Consider the following 12,370-nt stretch of genomic DNA (forward strand, 5'->3'; position numbering starts at 1 on the left):
TCTAGTCGAGATTGTTCTAATATCATACATCAAGCCTTAGCAAGCGGCACGGTGGCACAGTGGTAGCACTGCTGCCTCGCAGTTAGGAGACCCTGATTTGCTCCCCGGGTCCTCCCTGCGTGGAGTTTGCATGTTCTCCCCATGTCTGCGTGGGTTTCCTCCAGGCACTCCGGTTTCCTCCCACAGTCCAAAGACATGCAGGTTAGGTGGATTGGCGATTCTAAATTGGCCCTAGTGGGTGTGTTTGTGTGTGTCCTGCGGTAGGTTGGCACCTAGCCCGGGATTGGTTCCTGCCTTGTGCCCTGTGTTGGCTGGGATTGGCTCCAGCAGACCCCCGTGGCCCTGTGTTCAGACTCAGCGGGTTGGAAAATGGATGGAGCCTTAACAAACTTATTCTAAGTGTTAAATAAACCGCATGATGTGCAGTAGCCAAGGTTACACTTACATCCCAAACAAAAGTTACCTGCTAAAGTCTAAAAAAATCACAAAATGAATCGATACAATTAAAAGGATGGCAGATGTATTCTACAAAAATATAGGAAAAGATTTAATAGGATGGTTCAAAATGGAAAAACAATAAATTACTTTATAGCAGTGTATTATAATTAAAATCTTACATCTGTCTGTCTGTCTGTATGTATGTCCGCTTTTCACAAGAGAACTACTTAATGGATTTAGATCGGGTTTTTTTCTATAATTTGCTTGAACATTTCAGTTGATTTTGTGACTTCTATCATCGCGCTAAGTATTATAGTTCGTTTGCAGCATCGATTTTTTTGCACAATTCCAAGAGAGAGACTGCAGGCCGAGGGGAGGGGGAAGCAGGCGGGGCCCCCTTCACTCACGCACCAGTCTCCATTCGAGTCGGTCTGATGCTGCATTAGTGAGAGGGTTTTAATCCCTTGCATTCCTCTAATCGCGACAGACATGCCCTTTCAATTCAAGAGTTTACAGTTCTCGATGAAGGTTTGCTTTGCAATGTCAATTAACAAGGCCCAGGGACAGACACTCAAGTTGGCAGGGATTGATCTTAGCTCACCAGGCTTCTCGCATGGTCAGCTTTACATTGCTTTCTCCCGGGTTAGTTCCCTAAGAAACCTAAATGTCCTTGCCCCTGACTGCAAAACCAAAAATATTGTATATCAAGAGGTCCTCAGATATGAAAGCTATCAATATACAGTTTTCTCAATACAAATAATTAAATTTTTTTATTGATTCTTAAAGTTTGTCCTGTTCTAGCTTTCCCCATGGGGGACAGCTAGTATTTGATAAATACAAAAAAACAGTATAAAATTATCCACACAGGACTTCCATGTTCTCCTCCTTGAACCGTCACCTTATCGTGGTGGAGGGGTTTGCGTGTCCCAATGATCCTAGGAGCTATGTTGTCCGGGGCTTTATGCCCCTGGTAGGGCCACCCAAGGCAAACTGGTCCTAGGTGAGGGATGAGACAAAGAGCGGTTCAATAAACCTCTGATGAAGAATAAAACTTGGAGACGTTTTCCCTTGCCCGACGCTGGTCACCGGGCCCCCTCTGGAGCCAGGCCTGGAGGTGGGGCTCGATGACGAGTGCCTGGTGACCGGGCCTGCACCCATGGGGCTCTGCCGGGCACAGCCCGAAGACGTAACGTGGGTTCTCCTCCCCATGGGCTCACCACCTATGGGAGGGGCCAAGGAGGTTGGGTGCAGTGTGAGTTGGGTGGTGGCCGAAGGTCTGATCCTCGGCTACAGAAACTGGCTCTTGGGACGTGGAATGTCACCTCTCTGAAGGGGAAGGAGCCTGAGCTAGTGCGCGAGGTCGAGAGGTTCCGGCTAGATATAGTCGGACTCACCTCGACGCACAGCTTGGACTCTGGAACCAATCTCCTTGAGAGGGGCTGGACTCTCTACCACTCTGGAGTTGCCCCCGTGAGAGGCGCCGAGCAGGTGTGGGCATACTTATTGCCCCCGACTCGGAGCCTGTGCATTGGGGTTTACCCCGTGGACGAGAGGGTGGCCTCCCTCCGCCTTCGGGTGGGGGGAAGGGTCCTGACTGTTGTTTGTGCGTATGCGCCGAACAGCAGTTTGGAGTATCCACCCTTTTGGAGTCTCTGAGGGGTTGCTAGAGGGCATACCTTCTGGGATGCCCTCGTTTTGCTGGGAGACTTCAATGCTCACATGGGCAATGACAGTGAGACCTGGAAGGGCGTGATTGGGAGGAATGGCCCCGATCTGAACCCGGCGGTGTTTTGTTATTGGACTTCTGTGCTCGGCATGGATTGTCCATAACGAACACCATGTTCAAGCATAAGGGTGTTCATATGTGCACTTGGCACCAGGACACCCTAGGCCTCAGGTCGATGATCGACTTTGTGGTCGTGTCGCCGGACTTGCGCCATATGTCTTGGACACTCGGGTGAAGAGAGGGGCCGAGCTGTCAACTGATCACCACCTGGTGGTGAGTTGGCTTCGATGGTGGGGGAAGATGCCGGTCAGACCTGGTAGGCCCAAACGTGTTGTGAGGGTCTGCTGGGAACGGCTGGCAGAGGCCCCCGTCAGAAGTAGCTTCAACTCCCACCTCCGCAGAACTTCAACCACGCCCCGAGGGAGGTGGGGACATTGAGTCCGAATGGGCCATGTTCCGTGCCTCTATTGTTGAGGCTGACCGGAGCTGTGGCCGCAAGGTGGTCGGTGCCTGTCGTGGCGGCAATCCCCAACCCGTTGGTGGACACCGGCGTGAGGGATGCCGTCAAGCTGAAGAAGGAGTCCTATAGGACTTTTTGTCCTGTGGGTCTCTGGAGGCAGCTGATAGGTACCGCAGGCCAAGCGAACGCGGCTTCGTTGTTGCTGAGGCAAAACTCGGGCATGGGAGGAGTTTGAGAGGCCATGGAGAACGACTTTGGACGGCTTCGAGGAGATTCTGGTCCACCGTCCGCCTCAGGAGGGGAAGCAGTGCAGTGTCAACACCGTATATGGTGGGGATGGTGCGCTGCTGACCTCGACTGACGCTAGGGTCGGTGGGAGGAGTACTTCAAGACCTCCTCAATCCCACTAACATGCCTTCCATGAGGAAGCAGAGCCTGGGGACTCTGAGGTGGGCTCTCCCATCTCTGGGACTGAAGTCACCGAGGTGGTCAAAAAACTCCTTGGTGGCAGGGCCCCGGGTGGATGAGATCGCCGAGTTCCTTAAGGCTCTGGATGTTGTAGGACTGTCTTGGTTGACACGTCTCTGCAACATCGCATGGACATCGGGACAGTGCCTCTGGATTGGCAGACCGGGTGGTGGTCCCCTCTTTAAAAGGGGACCGGAGGGTGTGTTCCAACTATAGAGGGATCACACTCCTCAGCCTCCCTGGAAAAGTCTATTCGGGGTTCTGGAGAGGAGGGTCCGTGGATAGTGAACCTCGGATTCAGGAGGAACAGTGTGGTTTTCGTCCTGGTCGGAACAGTGGACCAGCTCTTCACCCTTAGCAGAGTCCTGAGGGTGCATGGGAGTTTGCCCGACCGGTCTACATGTGTTTTGTGGACTTGGAAAAGGCATTCGACCGTGTCCCTCGGGAATCCTGTGGGGGTGCTCGGGAGTATGGGGTACCGGACCCCTGATAAGAGCTGTTCGGTCTCTGTACAACCGTGTCAGAGCTTGGTCCGCATTGCCGCAGTAAGTCGAGCCCGCTTCCAGTGAGAGTTGGACTCCGCCAGGGCTGCCCTTTGTCACCGATTCTGTTCATAACTTTTATGGACAGAATTTCTAGGCGCAGCCAGGGTGTTGAAGGGGTCCGGTTTGGTGGACTCAGGATTGGGTCACTGCTTTTTGCAGATGATGTTGTCCTGTTTGCTTCATCAGGCCGTGATCTTCAGCTCTCTCTGGATCGGTTCGCAGCTGAGTGTGAAGCGGCTGGGATGAGAATCAGCACCTCCAAATCCGAGAGCATGGTCCTCAGCCGGAAAAGGGTGGAGTGCCCTCTCAGGGTTGGGGGAGAGATCCTGCCCCAAGTGGAGGAGTTCAAGTATCTCGGGGTCTTGTTCACGAGTGAGGGAAGAATGGAGCGTGAGATCGACAGGCGGATCGGTGCGGCATCCGCAGTGATGCGGGCTCTGCATCGGTCTGTCGTGGTGAAAAAGGAGCTGAGCCGTAAGGCAAAGCTCTCAATTTACCAGTCGATCTACGCTCCTACCCTCACCTATGGTCATGAGCTATGGGTAGTGACCGAAAGAACGAGATCGCGAATACAAGCGGCTGAAATGAGTTTCCTCCGCAGGGTGTCTGGGCTTTCCCTTAAAGATAGGGTGAGAAGCTCAGTCATCCGGGAGGGGCTCAGAGTAGAGCCGCTGCTCCTCCGCATCGAGAGGAGTCAGATGAGGTGGCTCGGGCATCTGATCAGGATGCCTCCTGGACGCCTCCCTGGTGAGGTGTTCGGGCACGCCCAACCGGGAGGAGGCCCGGGAAGACCCAGGACACGCTGGAGGGACTATGTCTCCCGGCTGGCCTGGGAAGCCTTTGGGATTCTCCTGGAAGAGCTGGAAGAAGTGGCCGGGAGAGGGAAGTCTGGGCCTCTCTGCTTAAGCTGCTGCCCCCCTCGACCCGACCTCGGATAAGCGGAAGAGGATGAATGGATGGATGGATGGACTTCCATGTTAATTTGAAACTAAACACATTGAGTCAATGAAGTTAACAAGTTGCACACATAGACAGATTGGTATAAGGGATCTTAAGGACTTAAGTCCATGTTGACCTTTACAGATTTAGTTGTGTGTGTGAACATACTTCTTTTGTTTTTGGATCATTTATTTTTTTATTAAATCAGTATAGTAATATATATATAAGCTATATACGTATTGTCACACATGTGTGTTTAGGAGACAACTAAAGAACTTGAATACATGTGATTCAATGCCAGACCAGGGGGTGGCGAAGTGCACTAATTTCCCCTCTCAATCTTTTGCAGACCATTCTAGGGAAATCCCGCCTGGCTCTGGGGTAGCCAATGACGTCACTTCTGGTTCTGGTATTGATGACATGACTTCCTTTACTGGCCTTTAAAGCCACCATCTTGTCTCCAGAGAATCAGTTCTGTTTTGGACTCATGTCTTTGTTTATTAATCAATTTTGCAGCTGGGAACAATTATACAGGTGGCTGCCCCAAACCTTCTCAAGGCTTTATGGTCATTTATATATATATATATATATATATATACACACACAAACCCTGAAATTCACGGGGGTTACGTTCCTAAAGCACAGCACCCACGAATTGTGAAAAAACGTGAGTTTTTTTAATTTCATTTCAAATTCAGCTTATTACATTAACCTAAAAAAAGAATGGAAAGGTAAATCCGTATACTGTCCAGTACTGTACTGCTATGTCACCCGCAGTGCTAGAATGTAAAATACTGATTTTACCCCTATACGTACTGTAATTCATGCAGGCGCATTTTCTTTGGTATAAGTAGGGTAAATAATAATTTAATAAAAATACAGTAAAATGTACGGGTACTAACTAATAATGAATGATATTGATTGAAGATGATGATAATGAATTAGCTGCGCAGTACGATGAAGGTATATAATGAAGATAATGACTGCACAGCAAAGCCGAGGATTTACAGCTTCTTGGGTGGCTACCGCAGCATAACTTTTTAGTTCCAGGAACAATTCCAGTAGTTCAACCTTCTCCTGGACTGTCTCAAATTTTTTCTGGTGCTTAGGTTCATTGCCAGAAGCCTTAGAAGGTGCAGGGTGTTTGGGCAGCATCTTGGGGCTTTAAGAAGAACAAAAACGAAAAACATAAGAACGCTCAGCGAAACACTCAAAAGAGCTACATGCACTAAACTGTTATGATGTGGAAATGCTGGGCTGCATCTGCCAGAGATGCATCACAGAGCAGCAGCCAATCAGCAGCAAGGAGAAATGAATAATGGTCTCAGATTGGCTACTTTCACCATCACAAGCCATCCTTTCCTCTACAGTTGCTTGTGTTCTTTCTACAGTACAGTATTGCCATGAAAAAAGCCATAAAAAATTGTGGAGGATATTTATGGTTACCGCTAACAATTATTTGTTAGGTTCTAAGGAAAAATCCGCAAACTCTGAACCACGACTTCACGGGGGTCTACTGTGTATATATATATATATATATATATATATATATATATGCTAGCCATGTGCGCCCAACGCGTGTTAAAGTTCTCTGTGAAGGGCTACCTGTTCAAACGCTGCAGTCAGTCATGAACTTGTCCCTTCGTCACACATCATTATGATTTTTTATAAGGGAAACAAAATTACAAAAGAAAACCCTTGGACATTGATTCGATAAGAACGGCCTACTCGGAATCACTGTCCGAATAGTAATTACGCTCGTATATGGTGGTGGAGCATTTCTGCTTCTGTCCATTCACAGTCCGTCTCGTTTTCACGAAGCTATTGTTTCCTCTCATGATGCCTTCTCAAACTTTCTGCTTTGTGGCAATCCAAAGAGTAAGGCAATATACACGGAGTAATGGTTATAAAAGGGGGACACATGCGTATTCAGGCTCTTTAAAGCATAAATAGGGATTGCTTCAATGACATATGAGCAAGCCACGGTACAACTGTGAGACGCGCAGCACTCACCAGCTACATCATAACAATAATAATTTCCGGAATGTGCTGTTACGTTGTCATTCATTTTCTCCACTGTCTTTCTTTCATTCATATGTTACGTAGGCACGTACCTTTTATCTTCGGCAATCTCATTCTCTAACCAGGCCTCAGGAGCTAACCATGTTATTCTGGCACATTGTTGACATCCGTGAGTAACAACAACGTACTAAACTGGTAGGTGGTCTACGCATGCATGGAATTCGTGGACAAATAAAGATCAAGATCTAAATGAAGATCTCTTTAGTTAATTTAAAGGATAACAATTTGTTTAGTTTGAATTTCTGTGTTTTGAGGTGTGACTGGCGTACTACAGTCTTCAGTAGTATAAGCCTGGAGGAGATTCTTAATGCAATGCCTATGTTTTAGCTGTCTCTCTACTGCCATCTAGTGCTTCTTCTTCTAATTCATTCGCGAACAAAGATCAAGATCCAAATGAAGATTATATATATATATATATATATATAATATATATATATATATATATATATATATATATATATATATATATACACACTAGGGGTCTAAGCCCCCTGCTCGCTTTGCTCAACTCCAGAGTGCACTTCGTGCCTTTGCAGCTTGCTACGTGTTCTGCTTGTTGCGCTGCGCGTCAATCATTTGAAAACCTGTACAGCAGCTGTCCTTTTGTCTCACTGCTTTGTCTTGCGGGATGTCAAAGTGTCTTCTGAGAAGATCACATCTCTATTATAATAGAAATATATATATATATATATATATATATATATATATATACAGTACAGGCCAAAAGTTTGGACACACCGCCTCATTCAACGTATTTTCTTTATTTTCTTGACCATTTACATTGGTAGATTCTCACTGAAGGCATCAAAACTATGAATGAACACATGTGGAGTTATGTACTTAACAAAAAAAGGTGAAATAACTGAAAACATGTTTTATATTCTAGTTTCTTCAAAATAGCCACCCTTTGTTCTGATTACTGCTTTGCACACTCTTGGCATTCTCTTGATGAGCTTCAACAGGTAGTCACCTGAAATGGTTTTCCAACAGTCTTGAAGGAGTTCCCAGAGGTGTTTAGCACTTGTTGGCCCCTTTGCCTTCACTCTGCTATTTTGAAGAAACTAGAATATAAAACATGTTTTCAGTTATTTCACCTTTTTTTGTTAAGTACATAACTCCATATGTGTTCATTCATAGTTTTGATGCCTTCAGTGAGAATCTACCAATGTAAATGGTCATGAAAATAAAGAAAACACATTGAATGAGGAGGTGTGTGCAAACTTTTGGCCTGTATATATATATATATATATATATATATATATATATATATATATATATATATATATATGCAGCTGGAGAACCACAAAGGGAGAAAATGAGTCATGTACCATAAAGTAGTTTTTATTCCCGACATTTCAGCCCCTGCTAGGGGCCTTCATCAGAGGATAAAGTTTAGACTTACAAAAATCAAAGGCGATATATAGCAAAAATTACGTGGAGGGTGGGGAGGTGGTGGGGGGCCTAAGTCAGTGTGATTAGGAGGGGGGGTATTGGTTGTAAAGTTTTACTTATTATGAACATGTTATATATATATATATATATATATATATATATATATATATATATATATATATATATATATATATATATATATATATATGCTGATTTAAGTTGTGTTTAAAGCTTACATATCTTGTTTCATAATTTATGTTTGCTCATACAGTTAAACTATTTCTAAATGGTCAGAAAACTGTATGCCTATCCCATTTACAGTTTGTAAATGGGTCTTCCAGTCCCTGCTTAATTAATATTTACAACATTTACATTAACATTGTATTACAAATATAGCTAAGAAAGTTCTATTTTATATTAACAGGGGGTAAAGGCTATATCATATTCTATAGCAGGTGTGCCCAATGCGTCGATCGCAATCGACCGGTAAATTGCAAAGGTAGTGCAGGTAGATCGCGTTGCATTCAAAAAAATTTTTTTTAAACGTTAGTCTATCATATATCCTCCCTATGGCATTTGCCACTTGATTGACATACAGGGCAACCAGTCTGAGATTGCCTTTCTTCTAACAAGCTGATCATCCCGCATGCACAATCAAACGCGTGAGCTACTGCAAAACTCTGGCTGTGATCTAGTTAGCCTTCCAATTTATATCGAGTAATGAAGGGATTTTAAAAAAAAATAGTTTGGGGAGGGTATGGGCTTTATGTGGAATTAGAAGAGGATTTTTTTCTCTCACAATGTCACAGTGGAAGTGTGTTTGTCTGATCTGTCAATCTATCATTGCTATTCCAAAAAAGGAAAACATGGAAAGGCACTTTCAAACTGTTCATAAAAATGATGAAACTAACTTCCTTCCGAAAAGCGATCTGAGAAAGAGAAAAGAGAGGGAACTAAAATCACAGTTAATTGGACAGCCGTCATTTTTCACTCGGCTGAATTCAAAAGCTCCTTGACTGCATTATTCGGCTCTACTTATTTATGTGAGTCAGCCTTTTCCCACATGAAGATTATTAAATCCAAATACAGTAATGTCCATAAATGTATTGAATTGTTATTGTGCCATAAAGGTTATTCAGTTATACAAGGTACGACAACATATATTTTTTGTATAAAGTATACTCAGTACATATATATATATATATATATATATATATATATAACTGTCAGAGTTCCAAAAATATTAACGGTTGGGATTAGCCTTCAGATGGGCTGCTGCTATTTGTGGACTTGGAAGCAAACAGCAAAAAAATACACCAACTGGAAACACACTCCAAAAAGGACAGCTGTTGCTATTCTTTTATTTTTATGGCATTTTCCCCTCAATTTTTTGAATAACAGACTTTCATAGAGTGGAACCAAATAGTCTGAATCAATGTTTTATGAAGAATATAACATGAAGTGCAGGTAACACTTTATTCCCCAGGAGGAGATCATTAAAAATTCTCAAACAATTATAATCTACTGATGACACATTGCATTTAACCAATAGAACTTTATTCATAATGAATTCTGTGAAATTCCTATAGACAATGATCTTCCAGTAAATGGCAATTATAATGAAAGAGGCGTTTTTTTATCACTTTGAATGCTTGCCATATGATTGTGATTTACTGAAATTTCTAAATGTGAAATTGTATCAGCTTCATTGCCTAATATTGCTGTACTTTCTAGGCCTCGATTCTCCCCTATCTCTTGTGGGTCATTTGCTTCTCCCCATCCTTGTTGTCACTTTCTCTGTCATGGGTTTGTCCAATTTAAATATTCCAAATGCTAGGGAAGAAGAGATTTAACTAGATCAAGCCATTCAGTCTTCTAAAGTTCACCTCTATCATCCATTCCTCCATTGTCAAACCCACTTAAAAGAGGAGCCTGAGCCTATTCTGGCACAAAGTGGGATCCAAATCAGAATTCATTCAAGGTTAATTTACAGCCATCAATTCATCCAAAATGAATGTCGCTGGGGTGTGAAATGAAAACATGAGTATATGGTGTAAAACCATCATAGATTCAAAAGAATGTACAAACTCCTCACAGACAGTGACGAACCACCATTAGATCACACAATTTTGTAGGCCGCAATGCTAATCATTGCACTAACATGTCGGCTTATTATTTCATTTTGACCTTATGCCTCCAAAAAATCAAAGATTGATTTGAGATCTCCAAGGTGCACCTATCAACTACCTGTTTGATGCCGTGGTTGATGTATCTATAATCCACTGTGTGAATTTGCATTTCATACCATTTATTAGATTTATCGACTTCCTTTTCTTTCCGTGAATAATGACAGCAATGCAGGAATATGTCAAGTAATTCAGATCACTGTTGCACTAGCAAGAAATACTTAAAGATGGTAACCAAGGATAAAAAGCTGTAGTCAAGTGCCAAAACAGAAGTCAAAACTGGGAGGTCAATCAACACTCAAACTAAACCCAAACAAGAGCCTAAGCACAAACCTATGCCAGAAAACACTAATGGAAGACAGTTTTGAACTGGTGAAAAGATCGTTTCAGAAAACGTTTTGTTTTCAGCACATTCAGATGAGGAAAGTTCTGAAAGATGACCTTATTAGATCTCTGAATACATGTTGCTGTTGAAATGACTGGAGACACAAAATGGCAGTGCCCATAAATAACAAAATAATATTTTATAAAATATGCAGTTGGGAGAAAACAATAAAATCTCAGAAACTGACAAGTCATCTAGCCAGTGGGAATACAGGTGGGCTGAGATGAAAGGTCATGAACAGGCTTGGTTTAGCAAGGGATACCAAAAATGTATGATGGCCTCTTCCCCATCTAGGAGGTCAGCCTGGGCTGAAATTGGGGATCTGATTGGAAGACTCAGTTGTAGCTAAATAGGATTGGTATAAAGTAGGGAACTGGCTTCTTATGCCATTGGCCTGGGAGGCACATCAAGGAAGGTGAAGTAAGATAAAAACAGAGGTGACAAAGGAGCTCATTCTCTCTGTCATTGTCCATCCATGGGGTAGAAGACCACCTCTCTCAGGCAGCCATATTCAGACCGGCCATACTGGATCAAGGGCCAGGGTGGGCAATAAGATGGCGAATAGATTGGCAGCCTTCTAGCAGGTTGCATTATCTTTCCAACACTCACACTTGTACTTTGTTTATTACTTTTATTATGTTATCTATTAGATATATACAGCATAAACAAAACACTTGTATGTGTGTTGAGCAATCTGCTCTGCTCACGCTCAACCACAGCCACTAGATGGCACATGCATGTACTTTTACATTTTTTTGGTGCTTGCACGGACCTCACTTCTCATTATGAAAGATTTGTGTGTGTGTGAAGCAGTCCACTCTGCTGATGCTCAACCATAGCCACAGGAGTTGGTGTGAATGTTATGGAAGATGTAGGAGCTTATAAAAGTGTGACTTGCACTTGGTGAGATGGTGCATACAAGCGCTTTAAATGTTTCCGGCTCTTGCATGCTCCTCACTTCTCATTCCACCCAAGCAGACAAACTCAGCTTTGTGGTATGCACATTGTACGTTCACACAACAAGCCACCTTACACTTGCCCGAGACAGGTTCCAGCCGGTCCTGCTCAATTTGGGTCACAGCTGCACTCGACTACACGGCCGTCTTGGACAAGATACCACTGTCCTGGCCCACTGATGCCATGCTGGGATTCTTGTTCATTTCAGGAGGCTTGGCTTTTGTCTATTTCCTCTTACTTCGCATGCTTCTTTCATAGTTTCAATAATTGTGGAATACACAACTGAATTACTCATAACGCCTGGGGTTCTGGGACTGATTAATCACCGACTTGAATGTTCTGGTTTACTGAGACTTGGCTGAATGACCTGTTGCACTTTCAGTCTGTCATTCTTCCCAGATGTGGTCTATCCAAGTTGCAGTGAATAAAATTATGTTTGAGTGTGATTTTATATTAACAACTCATGCTACACTGACGTTGAAGTGCTATAAGCAAAGTAATATGGAACTGCTTATGATAAACTGCAAACTGTTTTAGTTTACATCTGTTATTCTGATTGGAATTTATTCTTCCCCTTCAAATAACTGCTTCTGAGAACAAATCCTAGGGCTCCATAGGTTTTATCTTGAATGATTCTGAATAGGCTTCAATTACAAGCAGTTGGTGAGAAGGTCTAACAAAACTCAGGATGACTGTCACAATGCTATCCAAGATGTTTTCCATACTATTCCACATATTCACAAAGCCTTTTGACCACATCATATTTCTGTTTCCATTTTAATGAACAGAAGT

At 43.5% G+C, this 12,370-nt stretch overlaps 1 protein-coding gene across 1 annotated transcript in view; it reads right to left on the minus strand.

The window, feature by feature from the left end:
- Positions 1–12,370, minus strand: part of si:ch211-195m9.3 — a 103,489-nt gene that overhangs the window by 3,098 nt on the left and 88,021 nt on the right. The gene's annotated exons all lie outside the window — the stretch shown is intronic.

Source organism: Polypterus senegalus, chromosome 11 (assembly GCF_016835505.1).
Source record: "Polypterus senegalus isolate Bchr_013 chromosome 11, ASM1683550v1, whole genome shotgun sequence".
NCBI classification, from domain to species: domain Eukaryota; kingdom Metazoa; phylum Chordata; class Cladistia; order Polypteriformes; family Polypteridae; genus Polypterus; species Polypterus senegalus.